Source organism: Sphaeramia orbicularis, chromosome 8, assembly GCF_902148855.1.
Source record: "Sphaeramia orbicularis chromosome 8, fSphaOr1.1, whole genome shotgun sequence".
Taxonomy (NCBI): Eukaryota; Metazoa; Chordata; class Actinopteri; order Kurtiformes; family Apogonidae; genus Sphaeramia; species Sphaeramia orbicularis.
Genome location: NC_043964.1, coordinates 54011110 through 54038706, shown reverse-complemented (window position 1 = coordinate 54038706; position 27597 = coordinate 54011110). Strand labels below are relative to the sequence as shown.

Genomic DNA, 27597 nt, shown 5'->3' with positions numbered 1-27597 from the left:
GATAGGACCTACGGTTATGGAATAATCACGATTTGTTTAAAGAGTACTTTTACTTTTATTTTTCACTTTGAGAGATTGGCCTCTCTGTTATAAGGCCTAATTATCAGTCAGTAGTAATGTGACTGGTTAGGGTGGTGGACAATGCTTTGGACTGTCACACAGAGGACCAGAGTTTGATCCCCAGGTGAAGCTGAGTTTTTTCCCCTTTACATTCATAAACAGAGGTTTGCTGCATTTCATTGTGGGTATGTGACAATTTGCACACAGAGGAAAAAAGGACACACAGTATGTTTTTTTCAAAATAAAAGCCCAATTAAAAATAATAAATGACTATTAAATAAGTTATTTTCATTTTTATGTTTCTTCATTTAAAATGACTCTCTCATAGACACACATGCTCACAAAATAGGGTTTTTTCAAAATAATAGCCTTAAATGTGATAAATCATCACTTTTATGCTCAATTATTCATACAATTTCAATTAATTTTTCAAACTGATTCTGTCTGTCACACACACATATGCACAGTTGGCTTTTCAAAATAAAAGTCTCATTTAAAGGTGATGGTGGCCTCAGCAGAGGGCTGCTGGTGTTCTGTAGGGATGTAAGGATGACGGACACAAAAGGGTGGGAGCTGGTGTCGGGACAGAGAGGTGTGAGTGGAGCAGAGGTGTCAATGGTCACGGGAGGCGGAAACTCCGGTGCGAGGTCCCGCCCAATGCTGCTTGCAGCTATAATTATTGTTGTTATTATTATTTTATTTTGTCATTTTGAATACAATGTTACTGTTTGTAAATAAGAGTCAAAAATGTAAATAGGAAATCAGTTTTATCTTGAAAATCAATATCTTTGAAAAAAAATGCAATTTTCTCAGTTTTTTGCTCAAAATTCAGTTTTTTCCTGAAAATGACCAATATTCGAATGTGTATATCTCACGAATGAACGAAGATAGAATAAAATGTTTTCTTTATGTTTAAAAGTTGAAGTTCTGTTCTTTCTTCTGATGTATTCAGTGTTCACATACTCCTAACACAACATTTTCAGTGAGCCTTCAAAAATTAGTGAATATGACCAATCAAAAATAAGTTCAAGTGGTCCTGGCTTGAGGAAACTGATAGAAATGGGGATTTTCTGTTGCAGTACGTTCAGAAGACAAGCAAGCCAAGTTTGTTACTCATTGAAGTCATTCAGAAAAGTTCAGGTTTTTTTTTTCTTTCCTCATTTTCATCACTGATAGTCCAAGCCCCAGACCCCGGTCTACTCCAGTCCACTAGAATCCCTTAGAGTCCACTTCAGCCTCTAGTCTTATTCCAGTCTTCTTCCATCTGTGTCCACAGACTCTGTCAGACTGGTCCAGGGGTCCAGTGTGTGTTCAGGCAGACTGGAGGTCCGGTCTAACCAGTCCAGGTCCTGGTCCTCAGTGTGTGAAGGACACTTGGACCTTCGTGGTGCCCAGGTGGTCTGTAGGGAGCTGGGCTGTGGGGCTCCTGGGCTCCTCCAGGGGGCGCTCTCTGGAGCAGCGGAGGCTCCTGTGGTGCAGACGTTCACCTGTGAAGGCCATGAGTCTGCTCTGCTGGACTGTGGAAGCTCAGGGGCACAGACCTGCTCATCTGGAACAGCTGTGAACCTTACCTGCACAGGTGGGCGGAGCTTTGACTGACACCAGCTGACATCAGTTCACTCACTTTGATCTCATTTATCTGTCACTTGTATTTGATCAGATCCTGATGATGTCAGACTGGTGGGAGGAGCCAGTCACTGCAACGGTAAAGTACAGATCAAACATCATGGAGAATGGAGAGACGTGGGATATGGTGATTATTCCTCTGACCCCTGGACCCTGAAGGCAGCAGATGTCATATGTCGTCGACTGGACTGTGGATCTGCTGTTTCTGGGAGAGGATCTGGTCCATCTGTTCCTCTGTGGTTCATCACCCTCACCTGTCTTCTCTCTACATCTGCACTGACGAACTGTGTGAGAACATATCCTGCGTCCTTTGGCTCCACCCTGTCCCTCACCTGTTCAGGTAAGTCTACTGATGATGGTCCTGATTCTGTCAGAGTTCTTCCATGAGTCCATTCAGGTGTGTTTTATCTGAACTGGGTCAAACCAAACCCAGTCAGACCAGGTCCACACATTGGACAGTTGGACTGAACCATCAAACACATGCAGCTGAATTCAGTTCCAGTCCATGAACGTGGTCACATGACTCTGCTTTCCAACAGGCTGTTGAACAGCTCAGAAGGACTGAGTCCATTAGTTTGAACTGGACTTTGTGTTGGTCCATGTGCTCTTTTTCCAGCTCTATGTGGGTCTGCTGGACTCTGAGGACACCATGGAAACATCACTGACACTAAAGCATGTCCTTAAATGCAGATGTTTGACATGAGCCATATGTTTCCAGTGGTCTGAGATGAACCAGTGCACAGGTCACTGATCAAACCCACTGCATTATGGTGCATTCACTGACCACTGGGATTGTGTGTGTGCCTTTGAACAGACCCCACTCACACATATTGAATGTTCAGTCTGACTTCAGAATGACTGTGTGTCCACCAGCGCTGACGTTCAACTAACTCTAACCTGTGACTGAGGATCCACAGAGTGGACCTGAGGCCTGTTTGAGTCCAGTCTGAATGTAGACAGCGCCCTCTGTTGGAATCCAGTTCAACAACAGCACACACTCACTGTGTCCTTCAGCTCCACATTCAACACTAAAGGGCCTTTTATTGGTGTGTTCTGTGTTGTGCTGTTTTCTTTGAGGACGTTGTGTCTCTGCTTGAACTGGTCCATGAGTCCTATTTAGTTCCTGTGTCACTAATGACTGACAGGAGGCTTTGAAAGAGTCCAGATCGCTTTAATCTTTGATTTTAACATGGTGTTTCCTCCACAGTTCAATGGTTTAGTTCATGTTCAACTGACATTTTGTCCACGTTTCTGGAAAACAAAGCATTTGTTCAAATACAAATGGACCTGTTATCAGTTTCTTTTCAGATAATACGTGTTTCCTGCTTCTGTAAAAGTCCACTTTCCATCATCCGTCATATTTCCAAATGTTCTGTGGTCAGTCAGGTCCATAATTTCAGTTTTTCTGCTGAGAACTGAAAACCTTCTGCAGACTAATGTGAGAACACATGTGCACAGACATTGTTCTGCACAGGGAACGTGGAAGAACATTTGAACATGCAGCCATTATTAGTAGTAGTAGTATTTAGAATTATTGCATATTTGATCCTTGTAATCATCTCTGTGGGTAACCAACCATTATTTATCTCTCATAATTGTTGTATTTATCACTGTGACAATAGACTGTATAGAACTGTTCTGTTATATATTGTACTCCGTTCTTAAAAATGAACAGATGTGTTGTTAAGTCTTTCAAACCTGACGTGTCATCGCTGACACACCCTGTGCATCTGCAGTTTGGATGGATGGAACTGTTTCAGCGTTGAAGACCTTGTGCTTTACAGGTTTTATTGGGTCATTACGGTCATTTCACTCAGACCTGAACTAGAAGCTGGAGAAGAAGCTGTTTTTAGCAGAATTAGAACATGCAGGAAATTGTAAAGCGCATTGAGTGTCCTAAACAGCGCTAGAAAAATCTAATCCATTATTATTATCAAGGGTTTTTCTGAACTGGGGAACAGGGGCACCGTGCCCTCATACTTTCGGCTAGCACCCCCTTACCAAAATTTACAACAAAATTACACTTCTAACAGAAGAATAAGCTACTCTTCGATTGGTTGTAGGGCTGAAACGATTCCTTGAGTAATTCGAGTACCTCGATTACAAAAAATGATCGAGGAATATTCTCTGCCTTGAGGAATCGCTTATTTAATTGTAAAGCTCAAAGCACGGCATTTCGCACAGACTATTTAATTTGTCACAATGCGCTTACGTTACTCAGGCAAAGGAAGATGACACAGGACGCGGAAGTGTTCAGATGAAGCAACGGGAAGATAGAAGAGATGAGCATAGACAGGCGACTGAATACAGCAATGATGATGAAAGACAAAAAAACACAAAACAGACAGAAAATGTCATTAGTGTGGAAGCGTTTCAGACTGAACAGCAGGTGAACACTGTGTCATGTGTCCATTGTAACACTGCCCTTCCATAAAACAACAACACATCTCCGATGTAGCATCTTCTCATAAAACACCCAGAATGGAGCGGAGGACCCCAGATAAAACAGAATTAACGTAGCGCAAATCAATGAGATTAACTTCAATATACCTTATTAATGTAATGTTAGCCCTGCGGAGGGATAGGTTTGTGTTCATTATGGAACTGTCGAATGTGTGGCTGGTTTATTACGATTTCCACAAGCATAGATTTAGGCAGCGAGCCGTGATTTGCACGGTTAATTTCCCTACAGCATGGACAAAATGGTGCATGGCTTGCTGAAAGCTTTCTCTTACCTTGTCACGGCCGAATTTTTGCAAAATCCAACTACTTTTTGCTAAAATGAAGCGATTCATCCATTAACTGGACGCACGTGGGAGGGTTATAGGTTATGAGACAGATAAGGTGGGGGGGCCATTGCCTTGATTCTCCTGAATCGAGCAGAAATGTGTCAAACTGTTCATGCATGGACTCGTTCACAGTTCCCATTCAAATGTTCTTTCCTCTTTTATGCCACAACACATTCCTGTTCAGTCTAAATTGAAAATTCTGAAACTTACAGCTGCCAAAGTTCAGTTGCACATCAGAAAGGCAACGTTTATGCCTTTTTTTAAAAAAAATGTATTAATGCCTCATGTTTGATACTTACAAGAAATACTAAATTGAAAGTAATTAAATTTTATTTATTTTTATTTGTATTTGCAATTGCCTCTCTGAAAATGTTTCTGGTCAAGAAAATACATGTTGCGTATGCGCAATATGAATGTAACAAATAAAACTGTTAATTATAAAAAAATTTAATAAAAAGGAAACCAAATGGTCCTTCATTATTAAGTGAAATACTTTAATTCCTCCTGTGTATTTATAATTGCTCTTTAGCCAAACAAAAATAAGTTTTATCCAATTACTCGATTAATTGAAGGAATTTTCGGTAGAATACTCGAATACTAAAATATTCAATAGTGCACCCCTAATTGGTTGCTTTAAAAAATTGCAGGAGGGCCACTAGAGTTACAATATGCCTCTCAGATAGCCTCAGAATGTTCCATTTTTACCTCCATTTTTCAAAAGGGACCCCCCCCCCCAGCTTGGTCACTTCGCTCCCTCGCCTACCTGTGCTCCCTCTTACTAATTTTTTCTAGAAAAACCCCTGATTATTATTAAATTGTAAATGACTAGATTTTGAATGTTCTCAGTGTTCTGGAAATATGGGCAAAAGGACGAACTCACAGCATATTTTCTGCCCTTTTTCTCGTCAAAAATAATAATAAAGTGCAGGCGGTCCATTTTCAGCTGAGGGTTGAAAGGGTTCCAGAGTCCACCCTCACACTGCCGTCTGTCCAGGGGCTTTTGTGTCTTTAAACATGTGTGTGTGTTGTTGTGGGTCCACAGACTCTGTCAGACTGGTCCATGGTTCCAGTCGGTGTTCAGGCAGACTGGAGGTCCGGTCCAACCAGTCCTGGTCCTCAGTGTGTGAAGAGGATTTGGACCTTAACGATACCCAGGTGGTCTGTAGGGAGCTGGACTGTGGGGCTCCTGGGCTCCTCCAGGGGGGGCTCTATGGAGAGGGGGAGGCTCCAGTCTGGACCAGTGAGCTCCAGTGTGAAGGCAATGAGTCTGCTGTCCTGGACTGTAGAAGGTCCAGCTCCGCTGGGAAGACCTGCTCAAATGGAACAGCTGCAGGACTCACCTGTTCAGGTACCAAGGGGGCGTGGCTTTCATACGACAGTGTGTTCCTTTGACTCATGTCTTTGTGTCTCTGCTCAGATCCAGGTGGGGTCAGGTTGGTGGGACAGCCGAGCCGCTGTGCTGGTACTTTGGAGATCCAACACCAGGGACAGTGGAGACCAGTAGAAGACCAGTATAAACGCTGGGACCTGAAGTCTGGATCTGCTGTGTGTCAACATCTGGACTGTGGATCAGCTGTTTCAGTCAACAGAACATATGATTTTACATTCAAACCTGTGTGGTTGGTCTCAGTTCCTTGTGTAAAGCTGACATCTGGGCCGAGGGACTGTGTTGGACTAGATGACTTCTATTACCACTCATCTGCTGTGGCCGTGGTGTGTTCAGGTACAAATGGACACAAACTGTGTCTGAACTGAATTCTCAGTGACCAGATGGTTCTGACTCTGATGTTTAAAGTTCCATCTAATGAATCTTTTCATTTCATCTGTTGATTATTTTGTCTCAGTTCATTGTTTTTTCGGTCAAATGTGTCAAATATTGACCTTTGACCTTTGGAACGTCCAGATCCCAAATGAACGTCTTCATTTGGACCAGATGAGGCTGAAAACACAAACAGATTTCACATTAGTCTCATTTAGGACAAAAGGACCAAATGTTGACATGTGAGACTGTAAAACCACCACATGTGTCCTTTTTTACCCATAATGCCTTTGAAGGTCAGCTGTGCTCTAAATGACCCATTCCTCATGTTTTCATTGGTCAGTGTTCATCCCATCCCAAACTCCTGTGGATCAGATCCATCTGTGTCTGTGAGGAGGATGGATTCTCTGACTGCTTGTTTGTGCTCATGTGTGCTGCTTGGTCCAATCATGTCTCTGTGTGTGGACAGATCTGCTGCCTCAGCCCAACATCTCCCTGTCTGACGGGGTCTTTGGGGTCTACCAGCAGGGGTTCCGGGTGCTGGTGGGCTCCGACTTCACCATCACGTGCTCCGTCCGACCACAGTACCCAGGAGGCTCCTTCCAGCTGATCTCCGACACTGAGAAGCCGCTGAACCTCACCCTGCCGGCCGTCAATCACTCCGCCCACTTCCTGTTGTCTGCCATGGGCTACGCCCACCGAGGGAACTACACATGTGTTTATCACGTGGACGTTTATAACCGCAGCTTCACATCGTCTCAGAGCCCCGCCCTCTATCTCACTGTCGGAGGTAACGTCAGAACAAACGCACACAAAACACCCACAATGCATCAGTAACAGTCACATGACCATGTTCCACAACGTTCCCAGTGAGCAGAGTGAACAGGTGTGAGCAGAACCACGATGGTAGGACTGAGATCAGGTAAAGCCGGTCCAGTTGAACCTGTCACAGACTGGGCTGAACCAACAAACACTCCTTTAATCTGAGCTCAGTTCAAAGCACAGCTGAGTTTAAACCCAGGTTTAAACCCAGGGTTTAAACTCAGGTTTAAACCCAGGTTTAAACCCAGGTTTAAACCCAGTCCATCCAGGTTTAATGTAGGTTTAATCTTCTTTCCATAAACACTAATGTCACTGGAACTATTACTCAGGTCTGACATACGACGCTCACGTCCAGGTCCTGTTGTTTCCAGATACAGTTGAAACCAGAAGTTTACATACACTCTATAAAAACACACACAGGCTTTTTTCTCACTGTCTGACATGAAATCAGACTAAACTTTTCCTGTTTTAGGTCAGTTAGGATGACCAAAATTATTTCTATTTGCTAAATGCCAGAATATTGTAGGAAGCTCGACAGTGTCTTTGTCGAAGGAGTTTCACATATCTGACGTCCAAAGGAGCACCGATCATTATCTGAAAGTCTCAGGTTCGACTCAGAGAGTGGTAATGCAGCGTTTCTGCTGCTAAGGTTAAATCCTTGCTGCCACACCATACATTTCATACAAAAAAATTATTAGACTTATTATACACATGTGTAATATATAATATATAATGGGGCCAAATAGGCCCTCAAATGAAAGTCTGTGACTCTTCAGGAGGGAGGGAAAAGGGAAATGAGTGGGAAGTTTCATTGTCACTTCCACAGGCGCTGTGGTCCACACCGCTCCTTACCCCCACAGTTTTATAAACAGGATGGAAACCGGCCCAGCCCTGCCGGCCCCCACGCAGCCCCTGCACCTGACCGACCCCCAGCCCAACTGCACATGTGTAACCCCTCCCCCACACACACACCCTAATCTAGTCGTTAATCTAACATTTATACTGTGGTTGTGAATCTTAGTTGAAAGGGCGATACGATACACACCTCGATACAGCATCTGCGATCCGATTTATTAAAGTTACATGTGCAGTGTTTCCTGTGGAACTGATCTGTTGGTGTGGTGGTGTGTGTGTGTGTGTGTGGGGGGGGGGGGCTGGTCCACACATGCACAATTCAGCCGGGGGGGTGCACACGCATATGTTTTGGTCGGTAACTGCGTGTGCGTCCGTTTCCGTCCTACTTCTAATACTATGGGGGCACAGGGCGGTGCAGTCCGTGCCCCCGCAGAAGTCAAAGTGAAACTTGAGGCTCATTTCCCTTTTCCAAACCTCCTGAGGCTTCACAGACTTTCATTTGAGGGGGCAGTTCTCTATCGTATGAGAATATCTCTCCACTACATATAGAATATATGTTATGGGATTTACTGACATCCCCGCAGCTGACGTGAAAACTTCTTTAAGACACACCACGCCCACCTTGGCTTCCCCTGCGCCCTATAAATAGACCCAGCTGCGCAGGGAACAGCTGATTCTCTGATTTTCACTGCAGATCAGACAACGTGAGAGCGAAAAAGAGGGAGACGAACGGTGACTTTTTGTGCGATCCACATACCTTCGGGTAGAGAGCTGGTCTGTGTTAGACTCCTCTCAGGGTGAAAAGTTGCCTTTTTTTGCTTCCTGTATTTCTTTGGAGAAGTTGAGCTGAGGGTACTGAGCGTACAGCTGGTCTGAGGAAGCGACAAAGTCGCGGGTACAGCCAGCGTCCTCTCTCATATCTCCTCCTTTTTTCTTTTAGCGTGGGGAAGTTGTCCATTAGGAGGATTGTGCCGTATAGGTGCAGCTGGCCGGAGATGCGACAAGTCGCGGGCATGGCCAGCATTTTCCTCCGGGACGGCTTTCTTGCCTTTTAAAAAAAAAAAAAAAAGTCGCTTCCTTGTATATTGTGTGTTGTGTCGGCAGTGGCACAACAGCGTCCAAAAGAAATAGCTTCTCTCCCCATAAAGCCCCATTCCGTGAGTCTATTCTTGAAAAAAGGGGAAGACTCACGAGGAAACAAACTTGAAGCTAACACACTTAGCAAACAAAACGCCATAAACTTTTCCGGGTCACGTGACGGTGACGTCACCGCAATGACGAGCCGGGAAAGTCCATTGTGCATGGGCTGTGGGGGGAGGATCCCCATAGACGATCCCCATGACATATGTGTTTATTGCTTGGGAGAGGAGCATGCATTGGCAGCAAGGGAGGATCCTGCTGCATGTATGAGTTGCTTTTGCATGTCAGCAAGGCAAAGGGAAGCACGTTGCCGGTTGTTTCATAGACAAGGCACAATACGGGAGACCCCTACTATAGGCCTACAGGCTGCCAAGCGGTTCAAGCCTATGGCTGTAGAAACTGGACAGGCTGGTATGGGCCCCAGTGCCGGCCCCCTGACTGTGTATGCAGTGGGGGGGGTGCGGTCTGTGTCCAGGTCTGGCCCAGCCGGGGTGGTACATTCTCCCCCAGGGCCCTCAGATGAGGAACGCCCCGCATCCCCATTTATAGACGTGGAGGGGGATGATGACGATGTTAACCTGTTTCCTTCAGAAGAGGAAGATAGGTTCGCTGCGGACCAGCAAGAGGAGGGGGAGCTCGATGAGAAGCGGTCTCCCCTCCTTCAAGGTCTTATTAGTAGAGCAGCAGCGGCTCTGGGGGTGGAAATGCCACCTATACAAGGGCTGGGCCCATCACGTTTTGATGATGATAAAGGGGGGTCTCAACCTTCAACGCGCTTCTTGGTGCCCCTCCTCTCAGACTTTGAGGAGGTGGTCAGGAAGCAGTTTAGAACCCCACGGGCAATGGGTCACTGGTCCGGGCTCTGTAGGGCCATGACTGCAGTTCACACTCCAGAGAGGATCGGCTGTGGGCCGCTACCCTCTGTGGATGCACCATTGGCGGCTCTGGTAGCTCCCTCACAGTCGGTTCTGGGGAAAGGGAAGAGCCAGAGCAAGAACTGCAAGGTGATGGACAGTTTGCTGGAAAAGATGCATGGGGCTATGGCAGTCCAGACAAAACTGGCCAACACGGCGGCCATATTGTCCCTGTATCAGCGGCACTTAGCCCAGCAGCTTTCAGAGGAGTCTGGGGGGCAGCTCATAGAGGAACTCCAACAGGTCTCCTCACTTCTCCCCAAGCTTCTGAGAGAGCAAGGGGAGGCTGCTGGTAAGGCCATGTCAGGTTTCTGGCAAGCACGCCGCCATCTGTGGTTGTCGCAGTCCCAGTTGCAGCCTGACGACAGGGCATGTCTACTCAGGCTGCCTGTAGAACCGACAGCTATGTTTGGGCCACAGGCGACGGTAATGATCCAGCAGGCGCAGGAGGCTCGTCGTGCGGCTCGAGAAATGTCAAATGCCATGAGGCAGGCCACGGGCTGGCAAGAGGTGCGTCGGCCACAGCAGGTGCACCGACAACAGCATCACGCTAGTCAGGCCCAGTCGGATCTGAGGATCCAGCTGGAGGCAGGGCGACGCAGCAGGAGAGGACAAAGAGGGCGTGGGGGCAAAGCTCCCCAGGGCCCCAAGTCTCGGTCCTGACGCCATTTTTCCCACTTTCCGCCCAAACCCTCAGGGGCCTCAGGTGGCATGGGAGTCCCTGGGGGTGGACCCCTGGGTTGTTTCAACAATGACTCGGGGGTATCGTCTTCAGTTTTTGAGCGCCCCCCCTGTGACTTCAGTACCTGCTTTTACCATCGTGGCAGATCACCAATACAGAGAGATCTTGCGCTCAGAGGTGTCCAGTCTCCTGGCCAAGAGGGCCATCAGAGAAGTGGGGCACGAAGACAGGTGGATGGGGTTCTATTCGCGTTATTTTCTGACCCCAAAACGCGACGGGACACTCCGGCCCATTTTGGACCTCAGGGGCCTGAACAAGTTTCTACGGCCCCTGAAGTGCAAGATGTTGTCCATACCGCGGGTGAAGCAAGCAGTCCTTGTGGGAGACTGGTTCGCAACAGTTGACCTCAAGGACGCGTATTTCCAAATTCCAATATGGGAGGGCCACAGAAGATTCCTCAGGTTTGTCTTCGACGGCAAAATCTTCGAATTCTGTGTCCTCCCCTTTGGGATATCGCTGGCTCCCCGCACATTTACCAGATGCATGGATGCGACCCTAGGCCCTCTGCGGCGGCAGGGTCTCAGAATACTGAATTACCTGGACAATTGGCTTTTATGCGCTCAGACAGAGGAGCAATGTCATTGCCATGTCCAGATGTTGTTGATGCACATCCAGTATCTGGGTCTGCGCATCAACGACAAAAAGTGCAATCTGCAACCATCTCAGGCCACCCAGTTCCTCGGTATGTGGCTGGATACCAGGACTGGGTTGGTGGCATTGACTCCGGCCAGACAGGATTCCCTCAGGGAATGTCTGGAGCTCTTTTACCTGGGGGCCAGGGTCACTTGGAAGCTGTGTCTTCGCCTGTTAGGCCTCATGGCCGCTGCTGTTCAGGTGGTGCCACTAGCTCTCCTGCACATGCGGCCAGTACAGAGGTGCCTATACGGCTTGGGGCTCTGCCCTCAGAGGCATCGACGGGCGTCGGTGCTTGTTACCGGGAGGTTGTGCACAGCTCTCAGGTGGTGGAAGGTCTCAGAGAACTTGGCGAGAGGCAGCAGGCTGGGTCCTGTGCTGCGGCGTCAGGTGATCTCGGTGGATGCATCCCTCGAAGGTTGGGGTGCTGTCCACGAAGGCAGAGGGACCAGTGGACGTTGGGGAGCCCTGTGGCAGGGCCGCCATATCAACGCCTTGGAGCTGAGGGCAATCCACCTGGCCCTGGTGCATTTCCTCCCAGTATTACAGGGCTGCCACGTGCTTGTAAGAACCGACAGCACCACGGCAGCTGCGTACATCAACAGACAGGGAGGCACAGGCTCTCTGCGCCTGAGCAGGATAGCGCACAGACTGTGGACATGGGCATACAAGCAGTTCCTGTCACTCAGGGCAATGCATGTGCCTGGTGTGGTAAATGTGGCGGCGGACCTCCTTTCCAGGAGGGGACCGCATCCAGGGAACTGGAGGCTCCATCCGGCAGTGGTGGAGGAGATCTGGCACCACTTTGGAAGAGCGGTGGCCGACCTGTTTGCCTCGAAGGAGAATGCTCACTGCCCACTGTATTACTCCATCGAGAGAGACTCGCCTCCCCTGGGCTGCGATGCCATGGCGCACCAGTGGCCTCAGGGGCTGCTCTATGCTTTTCCCCCGTTCAGCCTCCTGCCGAACCTGCTGCAGAGGATCAGTCAGGAGGAAGTTCAGGTGGTTCTGGTGGCACCGGATTGGCCACACATGACATGGTTCTCATGGGTGACACCGCTGTTGCACGGGACACCATGGAAGCTCCCGGTTCGCCGGGACTTGCTGAGCCAGGCGCAGGGGACGCTGTTCCACCCGTTTCCACAGGGGCTGGATCTACGGGCCTGGCCACTGAGAGGGCCGGCTTATTAGAAATGGGGCTATCTGGTTCAGTGGTTCATACCCTGTAGAATGCTCGGGCTCCATCGACTAGGGCAGCATACTCCTATCGGTGGGAGCTGTTTGTGTCATGGTGCAAGGCCAACCAGGTCGACGCAATGTCATGTTCGGCTCCGGAGGTACTCAAATACCTGCAAGGTCTCCTTGAGTCAGGTAAATCTAGCTCCACCCTGAGGGGTGTAGTAGCAGCCATAAAAGCCTCTCGTGTTGGTGCGGCTAAGCTTACAGCACAGGATGCTAGCCTCGTAGCGCAATTCCTCAAGGGGGCACAGAGGCTGGCGCCACGCCATAGGCCGACCATCCCGACATGGGACCTGAGCAGGGTCCTGTCAGCTTTGGGACAGGTGCCCTTTGAGCCCCTGGGAACTGTGAGCCTTCAGTGGCTGTCACTCAAGCTGGCTTTCCTCCTTGCAATTACATCTGCTAAGAGGATAGGGGAACTGCATGCTCTCTCTGTGCAGGAGAGTTGCTGCCGCTTCCTTCCTGAGGATGCAGGGGTTATCCTCCGTCCGAACCCGGCATTCTTACCTAAGGTGCTCACTGATTTTCACATAAATCAATCAGTGGAACTGCGAGCCCTTAGGCCTTCCCAGGGGGCAGGCGGGGGTCCACAATGGTCAGCGCTGTGCCCGGTTAGGGCACTCAAGATTTACATTCAACGGACAGCTGCATTCAGGAAGACCGATCAGCTGTTCGTCTGTTTCCAGCCTCAGCGTCGGGGGGAGCCGGTGTCTAAGGCTAGGCTTTCTCACTGGGTGGTGGAGGCTATCCACCGAGCATACAGTGAGACAGGTGAGCCGGCGCCGGAGGGAGTGAAAGCGCACTCTACACGAGGCGTATCCACCTCCTGGGCCTTGTGGCGGGGAGCTGCCCTCTCAGACGTATGTGCAGCAGCCACATGGGCTACGCCTAATGCTTTTGCCAGATTTTATAGTTTGAATGTGGCCACCCGTACCTCCTTTGGGGAGCGTGTGCTGGGGGCCATGTCAACCTAAACACTGATTCACTGTGCCCCTGGCCAGTAGACCTCGGGCCTGGCCAGGGTGATGTCAAGATCCAAGTCAGTGGCCTTGCAGAGTGTGGGCCATCTGAGTGACCTCTTCCTTGTACCCAGCCCTTGCGTCTGGCAGGGTTGGGTATGCAAGGATCACGTACAGCTGGTGGTGGGCACATAGCGTCTTGCGGTGTCGCCACCTTATAGGCGTACGTATTGTATATAGTTCTGTGGTGATTTTGTACACAGTGTAAATAATGTGCACTCGGGGTGGTGACGTCTCATTCGATACTACCTCATGGGGTTGCTATTGGAGCGGTGTCTGCTCTGTCTCCTTGGGACCCTCACGGGGTGTCTTACAGAGCCCATAACATATATTCTATATGTAGTGGAGAGATATTCTCATACGATAGAGAACGTTGGGTTACGGTGTAACCCTGGTTCTCTGAGAATAGAGAATATCTCTCCACATCGAGGCCGCTCGGGACCCGTTCAAATCAGAGTGAATCAGCTGTTCCCTGCGCAGCTGGGTCTATTTATAGGGCGCAGGGGAAGCCACGGTGGGCGTGGTGTGTCTTAAAGAAGTTTTCACGTCAGCTGCGGGGATGTCAGTAAATCCCATAACATATATTCTATATGTAGTGGAGAGATATTCTCTATTCTCAGAGAACCAGGGTTACACCGTAACCCAACGGACGTTTGTCCTGGACTATTATATATTACACATATGTATAATAAGGCTAATGCTGAACCCTGATGGTGGTGACCTTTGTTATATGAAATGTATGTAGTAGCGGAAAGGAGTTTACTGTGGTTCAAACCTGTGGAAACGCTGATGTGGCATCTAGTGATGCAATATGATACGATTCCCACCCAAACCACGATACAGAGCGATTAAACACATTCTGATTCAACACACTCATTCAGGTGAAAAAAAAAAAGCAGTGGAATTCAGTGAACTTGATTATTTATCAAATAAAACCATGACTTTTCCCAAAGTGTCTTTAGTTCAGTTTCAGAACACGTGCCTCACATTCAGTGAAACAGTTCAGACTGTGTTTCTAAAGTCGTTTCTGTTTCTAACTCACCTTCTTACTCCCTCGCTGAATCCATTTGTAATGAAATGTATTTATAATGAAGGTAAAACAGAAAAAGGTTCTGTCACTTTAAGAGACACCTGTGCAAGGTATTATGGGATGCACTGTTAGATGTGTATGTGACTGTTTAAGGAGGAATCTGTGGAATGTACTGCAGTATCTGTGGAATGTACTGCAGTATCTGTGGAATGTACTGCAGTGTTCAGTACAGCTGATATAGTGAAAATTACACGTTCATAATCCAATTCATGGGTGGAGCATGTGCCCGGTGCATGGGCGGAGCTCATACTGTCATGTCCAGTGTACACATCCATGAATCTGCTGCACACGTTAACGTGGGTCTGCAGAAAAGAAAAACTTTACCAGATAAAGAGTAACACTTTTAAATGACAGTACAAATATATTCTATGGAACGGATCGAATTTTATCGATACAAACATTCAGTGACCGATGCATCGCGATGTTCTTCCAAACTTTTCCTTCACTGTCAGCTTCTCTAACGGTGCACTAAGATCGTACACACACGTCGGCATATCGATGCGTATCGGATAATCTTCCATCCCTAGTTTATACCGTTTCAGTTTTATATGTTGGGTCCAAATCAAACCTCTGAAATCTCAGGAGAAAAAAGTACAAAATATAAACATATCCTCCAAAACTTCAGTTCCACTGATACAGATCCTACCACCATCCATGGAGAAGATGAAGCTCCTGGTCTGTCCTCAGGACGGTGTCCCAGGGGAAGGCAGCAGTTCTGTCCATAGAAGGAAATCCACAAGAAAACAACCTGAACACAAATGTACAGACAATTACTAAGACAGTCCTAATAATAAACATTTACCTTTAACACGATGAAACTTTCAATATCAAAAGTACAACAGTCCATTGTAAAAATGTCATTCTTTTTCAGTACAGTACCTGACAAAAATACCTGAACCCACTGAACTGTGTTTCTTTTCATCTTTTTTTAAACATATTTATTTATTTTTTGTTACACAGAGTACAATGGAAACATAAAAAGTCATTGAATTGTGTTTCCTTTCAGTCCAACTGGTTGAATTCATGTCAGTCACATGTCTACACATCCACAGCAGTAGAACACACAGCACCATGTTAGCTTAGAAAGCCACCTGTTAGCTTAGCTTAGCTTAGCTCCACCACAACTCAACTGATTTGAAACGTTTTTACAGCTTAATATCAGAACAAGTTTCACATCCTGAGTGGGTTTACACATACCCACTTCCATATGACATCTAACATTCTACATTCAGCTCATAAATGTATTAATCCAACTAAATCAGATAAGCTAAGCTAAGCTAAACGGCGCTGCTAACTTACCTGGATATTCAGTCAGTGTACAGAGTGAATTCATGAACTTCCTGAACAATTCCCAAACGTTTGTCCAGTCTAAATCTACAGTTGTCAGACAGTTTCCCTCTGTATCTCTGTCGGTCAGTTTCTTCATTGTTGTGTTTGAATTATTACAGAAATGCGGCAGAAATCAGAGGAATCTCATCCTACAGCTGTGAGGCGTTCAGGGTGTGTAGGAAAACACTGGACTGGGCAAACTAAGGGGCATTTACAGAAACTATGTCATTGAAGTTTACACAGAACCTGGGCTCCATCACCTCAGTAAAACACTGTTGAAGGATGTTTGGTGGAAGTCCAGACAGTTGAATCAGTACGGAGAAGATTTTTTTTTTTTTTTTTTCTCAATTGAAAACAAATCAGTGAATAAATAAATCCAACTGTGTGTTTTTGGACCTACAGAGGAAAGACTGTGTATGTGTCAGTGGGCTCAGTTTTCATTTACAACATGTCCAGTGGTCCATTAGTTCAACAGGTTTGATTCTAATGTTGATGGTTCAACAGTGAAGCTGGAAGTGGAAATAAACCTCAGCGACTGAATCCAACAGTAAAATAATAGATTTATAGAAACACTTCAGAGAACTTCAGCTGAATCTGGGAGGACTTGGATTATTTGAATGGATCCATTGAACTAAATCAGCCTTTATTCAAGTGGAATATGTCCAATAAAAGCAGCCGTTGGAGGATTTGTGTGTTTTTTCATCAGTTTCTTCTTGGATGTGAATGTGTTCCAGTTGTTTCCAGGTCATTATTGATCTGATCAGTTCTTTTGTCTTTGTGATCAGCAGAATAATGAGCGACACATGTTCCATGGACGTCGGTTTAAAGCAGGGTTCTCAAACTCCTGTTCTTTCAGGTTCCACATTCAGTCTGATTATATCTGCAGTGGACCCAACCAGTCAAATAAGAACAGAATAAACTAGAAATAATGACAACTGCACATTTATGTCTGTGTTTGAGTGCAAAAAAAACATTAAATTATGAAAATACTTACTTTTATTAACTATCCAAACAAAAAAAGACGTGAATAACCTGAAAAAAACTGACATTTCTTCAGAAAAATCAGTGCAATTTTACCAATCTTCTTCCTCCACTTCTCATTTGTCTATGTTCATTCTGGATCAGATCTGCAAAGACACTAAACACTGAGGAACAGGAAGAAAAGAGTTCAAACTGGACTGAATTTAATACAGACATTTCAGGTTGGACACATTTGTGCAGGTTAGTCACAGTTTATTGGTACAGGAGAGTTTGGAAATGGAAAGATTTTCATAATTTAATGTGATTTTTTTGTACTAAAATTTGAAGTTGTCATTATTTATAGGCAGAATGTTAGGTGTTCTTTTGGGTGATTTTTGGGTGATTGTTAGTTGGTTTTTGGGTAGTTTTTGGGTGTTTTTTAGGTGTTTTTTGGATGATTTTTGTGTGATTTTGGAGTAATATTTTGGTGATTTTTAGGTGTTTTTTTGGGTGCTTTTTAGGTGGTTTTGAGTAATTTTCAGTTGGTTTTGGGGTCATTTTTGGGTGAATTTTAGATGCTTTTAGGGTGATTTTTGGGTGTTTTTTTAGGTGTTTTTGGGGTGATTTTTGTGTGGTTTTGGGGTAATTTTTTGGTGATTTTTAGGTGTTTTTTGGGGTGGTTTTTAGGTGGTTTTTGAGTAATTTGTGGTTGATTTTTAGGTGAATTTGGGTGATTTTTGAGTAGTAACTTCTCATTAGTCCATGTGCATTCTGGATCAGATCTCCAAAGACACTAAACACTGAGGAACAGGAAGAAAAGAGTTCAAACTGGACTGAATTTAATACAGACATTTCAGGTTGGACACATTTGTTCAGGTTAGTCACAGTTTATTGGTACAGGAGAGTTTGAAAATGGAAAGATTTTCATAATTTAATGTGATTTTTTTGTACTAAAATTTGAAGTTGTCATTATTTATAGGCAGAATGTTAGGTGTTCTTTTGGGTGATTTTTGGGTGATTGTTAGTTGGTTTTTGGGTAGTTTTTGGGTGTTTTTTAGGTGTTTTTTGGATGATTTTTGTGATTTTGGAGTAATATTTTGGTGATTTTTAGGTGTTTTTTTGGGTGCTTTTTAGGTGGTTTTGAGTAATTTTCAGTTGGTTTTGGGGTCATTTTTGGGTGAATTTTAGATGCTTTTAGGGTGATTTTTGGGTGTTTTTTTAGGTGTTTTTTGGGTGATTTTTGTGTGGTTTTGGGGTAATTTTTTGGTGATTTTTAGGTGTTTTTTGGGGTGGTTTTTAGGTGGTTTTTGAGTAATTTGTGGTTGATTTTTAGGTGAATTTGGGTGATTTTTGAGTAGTAACTTGTCATTAGTCCATGTGCATTCTGGATCAGATCTCCAAAGACACTAAACACTGAGGAACAGGAAGAAAAGAGTTCAAACTGGACTGAATTTAACACAGACATTTCAGGTTGGACACATTTGTTCAGGTTAGTCACAGTTTATTGGTACAGGAGAGTTTGAAAATGGAAAGATTTTCATAATTTAATGTGATTTTTTTGTACTAAAATTTGAAGTTGTCATTATTTATAGGCAGAATGTTAGGTGTTCTTTTGGGTGATTTTTGGGTGATTGTTAGTTGGTTTTTGGGTAGTTTTTGGGTGTTTTTTAGGTGTTTTTTGGATGATTTTTGTGTGATTTTGGAGTAATATTTTGGTGATTTTTAGGTGTTTTTTTGGGTGCTTTTTAGGTGGTTTTGAGTAATTTTTAGTTGGTTTTGGGGTCATTTTTGGGTGAATTTTAGATGCTTTTAGGGTGATTTTTGGGTGTTTTTTTAGGTGTTTTTTGGGTGATTTTTGTGTGGTTTTGGGGTAATTTTTTGGTGATTTTTAGGTGTTTTTTGGGGTGGTTTTTAGGTGGTTTTTGAGTAATTTGTGGTTGATTTTTAGGTGAATTTGGGTGATTTTTGAGTAGTAACTTCTCATTAGTCCATGTGCATTCTGGATCAGATCTCCAAAGACACTAAACACTGAGGAACAGGAAGAAAAGAGTTCAAACTGGACTGAATTTAATACAGACATTTCAGGTTGGACACATTTGTTCAGGTTAGTCACAGTTTATTGGTACAGGAGAGTTTGGAAATGGAAAGATTTTCATAATTTAATGTGATTTTTTTGTACTAAAATTTGAAGTTGTCATTATTTATAGGCAGAATGTTAGGTGTTCTTTTGGGTGATTTTTGGGTGATTGTTAGTTGGTTTTTGGGTAGTTTTTGGGTGTTTTTTAGGTGTTTTTTGGATGATTTTTGTGATTTTGGAGTAATATTTTGGTGATTTTTAGGTGTTTTTTTGGGTGCTTTTTAGGTGGTTTTGAGTAATTTTCAGTTGGTTTTGGGGTCATTTTGGGTGAATTTTAGATGCTTTTAGGGTGATTTTTGGGTGTTTTTTTAGGTGTTTTTTGGGTGATTTTTGGGTGGTTTTGGGGTAATTTTTTGGTGATTTTTAGGTGTTTTTTGGGGTGGTTTTTAGGTGGTTTTTGAGTAATTTGTGGTTGATTTTTAGGTGAATTTGGGTGATTTTTGAGTAGTAACTTGTCATTAGTCCATGTGCATTTTGGATCAGATCTCCAAAGACACTAAACACTGAGGAACAGGAAGAAAAGAGTTCAAACTGGACTGAATTTAATACAGACATTTCAGGTTGGACACATTTGTTCAGGTTAGTCACAGTTTATTGGTACAGGAGAGTTTGGAAATGGAAAGATTTTCATAATTTAATGTGATTTTTTTGTACTAAAATTTGAAGTTGTCATTATTTATAGGCAGAATGTTAGGTGTTCTTTTGGGTGATTTTTGGGTGATTGTTAGTTGGTTTTTGGGTAGTTTTTGGGTGTTTTTTAGGTGTTTTTTGGATGATTTTTGTGTGATTTTGGAGTAATATTTTGGTGATTTTTAGGTGTTTTTTTGGGTGCTTTTTAGGTGGTTTTGAGTAATTTTTAGTTGGTTTTGGGGTCATTTTTGGGTGAATTTTAGATTCTTTTAGGGTGATTTTTGGGTGTTTTTTTAGGTGTTTTTTGGGTGATTTTTGTGTGGTTTTGGGGTAATTTTTTGGTGATTTTTAGGTGTTTTTTGGGGTGGTTTTTAGGTGGTTTTTGAGTAATTTGTGGTTGATTTTTAGGTGAATTTGGGTGATTTTTGAGTAGTAACTTCTCATTAGTCCATGTGCATTTTGGATCAGATCTCCAAAGACACTAAACACTGAGGAACAGGAAGAAAAGAGTTCAAACTGGACTGAATTTAATACAGACATTTCAGGTTGGACACATTTGTTCAGGTTAGTCACAGTTTATTGGTACAGGAGAGTTTGAAAATGGAAAGATTTTCATAATTTAATGTGATTTTTTTGTACTAAAATTTGAAGTTGTCATTATTTATAGGCAGAATGTTAGGTGTTCTTTTGGGTGATTTTTGGGTGATTGTTAGTTGGTTTTTGGGTAGTTTTTGGGTGTTTTTTGGATGATTTTTGTGTGATTTTGGAGTAATATTTTGGTGATTTTTAGGTGTTTTTTTGGGTGCTTTTTAGGTGGTTTTGAGTAATTTTTAGTTGGTTTTGGGGTCATTTTTGGGTGAATTTTAGATGCTTTTAGGGTGATTTTTGGGTGGTTTTTTTAGGTGTTTTTGGGGTGATTTTTGTGTGGTTTTGGGGTAATTTTTTGGTGATTTTTAGGTGTTTTTTGGGGTGGTTTTTAGGTGGTTTTTGAGTAATTTGTGGTTGATTTTTAGGTGAATTTGGGTGATTTTTGAGTAGTAACTTCTCATTAGTCCATGTGCATTCTGGATCAGATCTCCAAAGACACTAAACACTGAGGAACAGGAAGAAAAGAGTTCAAACTGGACTGAATTTAATACAGACATTTCAGGTTGGACACATTTGTGCAGGTTAGTCACAGTTTATTGGTACAGGAGAGTTTGAAAATGGAAAGATTTTCATAATTTAATGTGATTTTTTTGTACTAAAATTTGAAGTTGTCATTATTTATAGGCAGAATGTTAGGTGTTCTTTTGGGTGATTTTTGGGTGATTGTTAGTTGGTTTTTGGGTAGTTTTTGGGTGTTTTTTAGGTGTTTTTTGGATGAGTTTTGTGTGATTTTGGAGTAATATTTTTTGTGATTTTTAGGTGTTTTTTTGGGTGCTTTTTAGGTGGTTTTGAGTAATTTTCAGTTGGTTTTGGGGTCATTTTTGGGTGAATTTTAGATGCTTTTAGGGTGATTTTTGGGTGTTTTTTTAGGTGTTTTTGGGGTGATTTTTGTGTGGTTTTGGGGTAATTTTTTGGTGATTTTTAGGTGTTTTTTGGGGTGGTTTTTAGGTGGTTTTTGAGTAATTTGTGGTTGATTTTTAGGTGAATTTGGGTGATTTTTGAGTAGTAACTTCTCATTAGTCCATGTGCATTTTGGATCAGATCTCCAAAGACACTAAACACTGAGGAACAGGAAGAAAAGAGTTCAAACTGGACTGAATTTAATACAGACATTTCAGGTTGGACACATTTGTTCAGGTTAGTCACAGTTTATTGGTACAGGAGAGTTTGGAAATGGAAAGATTTTCATAATTTAATGTGATTTTTTTGTACTAAAATTTGAAGTTGTCATTATTTATAGGCAGAATGTTAGGTGTTCTTTTGGGTGATTTTTGGGTGATTGTTAGTTGGTTTTTGGGTAGTTTTTGGGTGTTTTTTAGGTGTTTTTTGGATGATTTTTGTGTGATTTTGGAGTAATATTTTGGTGATTTTTAGGTGTTTTTTTGGGTGCTTTTTAGGTGGTTTTGAGTAATTTTTAGTTGGTTTTGGGGTCATTTTTGGGTGAATTTTAGATGCTTTTAGGGTGATTTTTGGGTGTTTTTTTAGGTGTTTTTTGGGTGATTTTTGTGTGGTTTTGGGGTAATTTTTTGGTGATTTTTAGGTGTTTTTTGGGGTGGTTTTTAGGTGGTTTTTGAGTAATTTGTGGTTGATTTTTAGGTGAATTTGGGTGATTTTTGAGTAGTAACTTGTCATTAGTCCATGTGCATTCTGGATCAGATCTCCAAAGACACTAAACACTGAGGAACAGGAAGAAAAGAGTTCAAACTGGACTGAATTTAATACAGACATTTCAGGTTGGACACATTTGTGCAGGTTAGTCACAGTTTATTGGTACAGGAGAGTTTGGAAATGGAAAGATTTTCATAATTTAATGTGATTTTTTTGTACTAAAATTTGAAGTTGTCATTATTTATAGGCAGAATGTTAGGTGTTCTTTTGGGTGATTTTTGGGTGATTGTTAGTTGGTTTTTGGGTAGTTTTTGGGTGTTTTTTGGATGATTTTTGTGTGATTTTGGAGTAATATTTTGGTGATTTTTAGGTGTTTTTTTGGGTGCTTTTTAGGTGGTTTTGAGTAATTTTCAGTTGGTTTTGGGGTCATTTTTGGGTGAATTTTAGATTCTTTTAGGGTGATTTTTGGGTGTTTTTTTAGGTGTTTTTTGGGTGATTTTTGTGTGGTTTTGGGGTAATTTTTTGGTGATTTTTAGGTGTTTTTTGGGGTGGTTTTTAGGTGGTTTTTGAGTAATTTGTGGTTGATTTTTAGGTGAATTTGGGTGATTTTTGAGTAGTAACTTCTCATTAGTCCATGTGCATTCTGGATCAGATCTCCAAAGACACTAAACACTGAGGAACAGGAAGAAAAGAGTTCAAACTGGACTGAATTTAATACAGACATTTCAGGTTGGACACATTTGTTCAGGTTAGTCACAGTTTATTGGTACAGGAGAGTTTGAAAATGGAAAGATTTTCATAATTTAATGTGATTTTTTTGTACTAAAATTTGAAGTTGTCATTATTTATAGGCAGAATGTTAGGTGTTCTTTTGGGTGATTTTTGGGTGATTGTTAGTTGGTTTTTGGGTAGTTTTTGGGTGTTTTTTGGATGATTTTTGTGTGATTTTGGAGTAATATTTTGGTGATTTTTAGGTGTTTTTTTGGGTGCTTTTTAGGTGGTTTTGAGTAATTTTCAGTTGGTTTTGGGTCATTTTTGGGTGAATTTTAGATTCTTTTAGGGTGATTTTTGGGTGTTTTTTTAGGTGTTTTTTGGGTGATTTTTGTGTGGTTTTGGGGTAATTTTTTGGTGATTTTTAGGTGTTTTTTGGGGTGGTTTTTAGGTGGTTTTTGAGTAATTTGTGGTTGATTTTTAGGTGAATTTGGGTGATTTTTGAGTAGTAACTTCTCATTAGTCCATGTGCATTCTGGATCAGATCTCCAAAGACACTAAACACTGAGGAACAGGAAGAAAAGAGTTCAAACTGGACTGAATTTAATACAGACATTTCAGGTTGGACACATTTGTTCAGGTTAGTCACATTTTATTGGTACAGGAGAGTTTGGAAATGTAAATATTTTCATAGTTTAATTTTATTTTTTGCACTAAAACAGACAAAAATGTGAAGTTGTCATTATTTATAGACATAGTGTCGTTTTGTTTTTTTTCCCATCAAACCCAGTAGTAAATCTGCAGTGGTTCTTTTCTGTGGGTTCTTCTGCTGTTCTTCTTGGACTGTAGATCAGATTGGTCTGGATGTGGAACCCACACTAAAATGAATTCCACAGCCTGGACTGTGGAATTCTTACACTTTGTAAATTCGTCCCAGGGGTGGGACTGGAACCTTTGGGGGGCCGGTTTCGGCCCCTGGGCCTCATGTTTGACGGCCCTGGTTTAAAGGTGGTTTGTATTGTGTTTCAGACTTGGTGACAAACCTGATCATCAGGGTGGTGCTGGTGGTGTCGGCTCTGCTCATATTTGATGTGTGCCTCTTCTTCTTCTATCAGGTACGTTCCCATCGGTCCTCAGTGGATCCGTTGGACTGTAGACGCACTCACACACACATGGGTCTGAACCGGACATGTCCTCTGCCGTGTTCCTTCCAGGTCTCCGTGAAGCGGATCCGAACGAAGGCCGACCGGCGACACCGGCGACCGTCAGCGCCGCAGTGACGGTTCAGGAGCAAACATCCCATAATAGTGCCGGTTGTTCAGTGTGAGTCCAGCTGATATTTGGGTCTGATCAACAGTTTGACAGCTGAACCGATAACAAACGCTTTCTGGGTTCTGTTCTGATGCTTGATGATCCTTCAGCGTGGCAGCTTCTGTTCACAGTTCAGAGCCGTGGAAACTCCACTGTGTTCTGATCCCATTCTGACCTGCTTTGGAAAAGACTTCTGTCAGAAGAGTCCACACAGTTCTTCACTCTGTGGATTATATACTTTGATTAAAACAGCAGAACAACATTTATCCTGAAATGGGCCTTTTTGTGTAAAAATCCGACTTGGATTCCCTGTCGGTGATCCTAAACCTCCATCCATGGTGGACTGAACAGCTGACCAGCGGACATTTGCTCTGATAAATCTGTCAGGTTTCATTTTTATCTCTGTACATATTTGAGGGATTTGTTTGGACTCCATGTGTGATTGTTTTAGTGCTTTCTTTACTGTCCTGCACTGATTGGTTGAACTGCCTTTAACCCTCCAGTATTCCGTCCACTGAGGCCCTCACTAAACACCAAGTGTGCATTTTTCACACACTTGTGGAAAAAATTTCCTACACTTTGTTTTTAATTCTTTTACACTTTTTTCTATTTCATCAACTTGAGCTGTAAATAAAAATACCAAATACTCAATAATTGTCACATTTTTAACTCTTTAAATGCCGTGTTTGTAATGGAAACAAACCATTTTTTTGGTGCAAAAAACACAAAAAAACATTTTTTTTTTCAATACACTCCATAAAAAGTGGATCACATGTTATTAGATTTTTTCATCCTGGCATATGTCAATGATGACCAGCAACATGAACGTTAATAAACTAATTTAGCCCCTCCCCTCTCAAATGAAGCCCAGATCTCAGTAAAAGCAGGATTTGTGCCTTAAAGGCTTTGGATCCAAAACAGTGGTTCTAATGTTAGAAACAGTGCGTTTTAGGCACACTTGGCAGACAGATGCTAGTCTGGTCATTTTCTTTTGTTTTGTGGTGGAAAAATTTACTTTTTATATTTTCTACTCTTTATATTTTATACTCTTTGAATATGTTATACTGTTAAGTGCATGCTGAGTCATTGTTATGTGTGATGGTTACCACTCTGTTACACCCCCGACTTGGGAACGGAGTTCTTACCTTGAGTTAAAACCCAAACACCTAAATGTCTGGTTATGTGTTGGCGCCTGCATGCTAGATATTATTTAAACAAGGTACCGGAACCGGAAGGACTGGTATGGAGTGGTATGATTTACATATGGGGTTGTCATTTGGATGTCACCATTGGGGGGGTTGGATTTTTGGTCTATATAATCTTTAATATTTTCATGGTTAAGCAGACTTCACTTACAGAGCTTTGTCTGTGATGGATTTCTCAATAAATGCATTTATTATTTGAACTCTAACTTTCTCCCTCTTTCTTTGTGTGGGTCATCAGTTGAACGGTAAATTTCCACGACAGTTTACAATGTGCACATTTGAGTTGGTGGACAGAATTTTAAAGATCACGCACAAATGAACAACTTTTGAATTCTAACCTTATTTAAATTGTGAAAAATAATCTGAAGTTTTTGAACCCGAAGTGCAAAGTGTGCGTAAAAAGCACACCTGGATACCAGAGGGTTAATACTTTTCCATGGTTCATGCTCGGTGTGTCCATATCTGGTCCTTTGACTGTGTTCATTCTTCTTCTGCCTTGTATTTCCTCCTCCTGGTTCATGTGCAGTGAACAGTTGTATTCCAGTGTGTGTGTGAACAGCTGTGGGTTCTTCATTCCAGCTGGAACAGCTTTCATCAGTTCATGGACAATCAAACAGCCAGCTGCAGTTTGTGGTTGTGGCCACTAGAGGACAGTAGAGGACAGCAGCACAGGCCCAACCAGTGAGAACAGAAATGTAGAAAAGAACAACTACAACTTTAAACACAGACACAGACTCGCAAATATGCAAACGATGAAAAGAAATGAAGAAGGAGTGCAGCAGTTCTGTATTATTTAGACAGAAACATACTGATGATGTAAAAAAGTCCATTCAACTGTTGGAACATGAATGAACTAGAAGCACTCGGAGAGTGCAGACCTCCGCCAAGGCTGATCAGTGGTCCCCCCCGTGGGCCCCCCCAACCCCGATCACCACCAAAATTTAATCATTTCTTCCTTATCCCATTTCCAACAAACCCTGAAAATTTCATCAAAATCTGTCCATAACTTTTTGAGTTATGTTGCACACTAACGGACAGACAAACAAACAAACAAACAAACAAACCCCGGCAAAAACATAACCTCCTTGGCGGAGGTAATAAATAAATGTGCTTGAGTTTATTTTGGAACTCTCTGAGAAACCAAATGAAAACACTGATATTAATCCATTCGACTGAACCAGTAAATCCATGTTCTGATGTCGATCATCAAACCACGGATCAGAAACACTGATGTTTGTCACAGTGGATGGATTTCCATGACATTTAATGATCTGAGTTGAGTTTGACACAAACCAAGGCATGGAGATGATGATGACGATGATGTCATGAATACGGCTCATGTTCAGTTATTGTCCCAGTAAATATGAGCGCAGACGTTCAAATAAGATGGAGGGGCTTTGAAGGTCAATAAGTCCACGTTTATGAACCAAACTTCATGTGAATATTTCCTGGTAAATACAGTCTGTGTCCTGGACCAAAGAGCATCTGTTTATTTATTTATTTATTTATTTATTTATTTATTTATTTATTTATTTATTTAAAACAAGCAAAGGGAGAAAATAAAACCAAACAAAGCAAAATGAGACAAAAACAAAAGAACATTTAAATGAACAGAATCTATCTTCAACTTTGTACCAGTCTGAATTTTGTAAAAGGAGGAGGAAGCAGAAGTTTAACCATATTTAATCCAACCCCTCAGAGCTTTTACACCTTTATCACCAACTTCAAACAACAATCCAACAATCCATGTGTCCGGATTTAAGCATGGAAGCACAGCCAACACATGATGCAGTCACTGAATTCTCCACAGCAGTCTGTTCATGGCAGTGCACTCACACAAACAGACTCAACACTTCAACACTTTTATTCAGTAATTTCAGCAGATTTATCAATTCAACAATTTCCATAAACAAACAAACAAACAAACAGACCTCATTGTCTTTATTAAAAACTGGAACTGACAACAGTCAGTTCTGTAAATCTGTTTACCTGCAAGTGGAACGGCACAGGTTATGTTTACATCTGGGTTTGTTTGTTTGTTTGTTTGTTTGTTTGTTTGTTTGTTTGTTTGTTCAGTTCTGGATGGCCTTGAATGTCAATAAGAGTTTTTTGAATTCAGTCCAAAACTGGAGCTGGAGAGGGGAGGGGCTCCTGGTGATGATGCGATCAGCTGAATTCTGAACCAGCTGAAGTTTATGAAGGGATTTGAGTGAGAGACCAGATTGAGAAGGGGGGGGGGGGGGTAATGTTAACGTAGGTGTACAGACTGAGTGATGTTATTGATGTGGGACTGAAAAGATAGAGTACTGTGAGTACTGTGAGTACTGTTCGTATGATGTACTCTATTACATTTCCGTGTCATTAATCTGA

The 27597-nt window shown here is 42.8% G+C and overlaps 1 protein-coding gene and 2 long non-coding RNA genes across 3 annotated transcripts in view; all 3 read left to right on the top strand.

The window, feature by feature from the left end:
- The window catches only part of LOC115424888 (deleted in malignant brain tumors 1 protein-like), an 88952-nt gene that overhangs the window by 26250 nt on the left and 35105 nt on the right, over positions 1-27597 (top strand). The window lies entirely within an intron of this gene.
- On the top strand, positions 1592-5573 carry LOC115423536 (uncharacterized). Its single transcript, XR_003935978.1, has 3 exons — positions 1592-1639; positions 1721-2026; positions 5518-5573. It is a non-coding gene; the product is annotated as an uncharacterized LOC115423536 (long non-coding RNA).
- On the top strand, positions 5768-6759 carry LOC115423534 (uncharacterized). Its single transcript, XR_003935976.1, has 3 exons — positions 5768-5823; positions 5893-6198; positions 6704-6759. It is a non-coding gene; the product is annotated as an uncharacterized LOC115423534 (long non-coding RNA).